Source organism: Nanorana parkeri, unplaced genomic scaffold (genome assembly GCF_000935625.1).
Source record: "Nanorana parkeri isolate BGI_ZX_2015 unplaced genomic scaffold, ASM93562v1 scaffold237, whole genome shotgun sequence".
Classification (NCBI taxonomy): Eukaryota; Metazoa; Chordata; class Amphibia; order Anura; family Dicroglossidae; genus Nanorana; species Nanorana parkeri.
Window position 1 is genome coordinate 71,716 of NW_017306505.1, and position 2,463 is coordinate 74,178.

The 2,463-nt window shown below is 37.1% G+C and overlaps 1 long non-coding RNA gene across 1 annotated transcript in view; it reads left to right on the forward strand.

Moving 5' to 3' along the window:
* The first annotated feature begins 2,113 nt into the window (after positions 1 to 2,113).
* LOC108786985 overlaps positions 2,114 to 2,463 on the forward strand; it is a 4,383-nt gene continuing 4,033 nt past the window's right edge. Inside the window, exon 1 of the long non-coding RNA XR_001941235.1 lies at positions 2,114 to 2,361. This is a non-coding gene — a long non-coding RNA (uncharacterized LOC108786985). The remainder of the gene's footprint in view (positions 2,362 to 2,463) is intronic.

A 2,463-nucleotide genomic window follows, 5' to 3' on the forward strand; every position in this document is an offset into this window, starting at 1 on the left:
TGAGAAATTGGGTCATGACATTTTTATTTTACCGATGGTATTAGCTGTGAACCATCACAACGGTATACACATTACAAATTCTATGTACAGTAAAACAATTTATATTCATCCTGAAAGGAAAATATTTACCTTTGATTTTAATTTGGTTATACGTGTGGACCTTAAAAAGATACAAATTGTATTTTCACTTCCTTTGTTTGAAATATTTTTTTTTTCCCTCCTGGGAAAATAGTTATTCAAACAAAGTTATCATCCACGTATATTAGATAAGACTTATGTATTTAATCATTAGTATATACTTAGGAGATATGTACAAAATATTTATGAGGTCAACATGGTTTATGGTCACCCATATACAACAGGTAATCCGAAGTGAAGCTGATTTAACCAGACATGCATCTTCACTTCCAAAATAAAAAAAAAAATGTAATGGATTTTCCACCAAATGCTTGGGAGTGCCACTTACAATGGAATGGGATTATAACATTGACATGCCCTGTACAACAGCGCCACCTTTTATAGGAAAGATTTTTTCTGTTCGGTGCAAGCGGCATTGTTCTTTTATTCAACAAGCTGCCCCAACTTCCACATATTAAAGCCCTTTAAAATATTTCTATGCAGACATAAAACAAACAGGTAACGTTAGGCTTCTGAACACTGGAAGGATTGAATCTGGTAAAAAAAGGAATCTGTAAGATTTTATTTGTATACCTGTACTTGTTATGGTCATGCCCTAAAATAAACAAAATTGAGCCATCTTGTTCTACAGGATCCAAGATGAAAAAATGTCAAATAATTGGAAGTGGTATGGAAGAAATATAAACCCTTTTTACAAAGCATTTTAATACAGTATATTATTTAGAGGATTGGGTGTCTGTCTTCAACTGTTATACGTAAAGTTTGGCAATAAAGGAATCTCTGTAAAAAGTCAAAAACGACACAAGTGGACTTGCAGTCCAGTTCTCCTTCATGAAGGTTATCCTTCATCCAGGTCATGGCAACTGAACCATCGCGTTCTCAAACAATTCATCCCCACACAGCTACATCCCTCATGTATCACTTCCCCCCTCCCTTTTAGATTGTAAGCTCTCACGGGCAGGGCCATCCTTACCACCTTGTCTTGAATTGTATTTCTAATTGTTAACGTTGCACCGATACCAAGTACAGTGCTCGGTACAAGTACAGATACTTTTCCAGCTCCAAGACTAGACTAGAGAAAAATAAAAAAGTTAGGAGGCCGCTGTCATTTGTAAGGATCACGCGGAGCTCCCGGGATTTGTACATCTCTGTTTTAATGTACGATTTTGTTTTTATAAATATAAAATAAAGGGATGCACCGATACCATTTATGCAAGAACAAGTACTGATACTTGCCCAAGTCGTCACCGATACAAGTACTGATACATTTTTGTTTATTGACATGTGACAGTTTTTCTAAAACAATACGGACTAATGACTTAAGGACAGTGGTGGAGCGCCAGAGCCCGGTCCCAGCTGCACCCCTAGTAGTTCTCATGAAAATGGCAAGTATCGGCACTCGTATTTGAGCTGGTATTGGTGCACCCCTAGTAATTGTAATGCCTTCCTTATATTGTAAAGCGCTGTGCAAACTGTTGGTGCTATACAAATCCTGTATAATAATAAATAAATGGACTTGCTGTATTTTTTCTTGACGTTTCGCTGGCCATCTGACTAGCTTTCTCAATTCTGAACTGAGAAACTTCTAGGCATCAATTCTGAATTGAGAAAGTTAGTCGGATGACAAGTGAAACGTCTTCAAGAAAACAAAAAACACAGCAAGTCTAGTTGCCTTGATTTATTTGTTACAGATATACCATGACCTGGTGGTTGAAAGAGAACCTTCATGAAGGAGAACTGGACTGCAAATCCAGTTGCCTTGATTTACTTTTTACAGATATACCATGACCTGGTTGAAGGAGAACCTTCTTGAAGGAAAACTGGACTGCAAGTCTAGTTGCCTTGATTTGCGTTTGACAGATATGCCATGACCTGGATGGGTCAGAACCGTCACAAAAATAAAGGAATCTGCCACAGAAACTGCAGCGTTTGTTTATAATGAAAAAAGATCCACTTCGGTTCCTTTTTTGTTTTTTCTACATTGCATTTACAGGATTTTGACACAGTTTTTTTTCCCTAAACAGAAAATATACTAAAAGCACAGGAAAAAGATTTAATACACAGCATATTTTATTTCTTTTTCAATATCATTTTTGGCTCAACAAAAAAGGGCAGTCCGACGTTTTCCAGTTTTGGTGGTCTGCTTTTCACACAAAAATCTACCACAGTTTTTTCAGCCTGTCTAACAGAAGGATATGTGCATTAAAAACAAGGCTTACGTACGTAGAACCTTGCCAACAGTCCAATGCTTAGCATAAGGAGCACCATACACAACGAGGCACATCTTCATAATTCTAGTATTTAGCGTGATGACAAGAGGGGGGT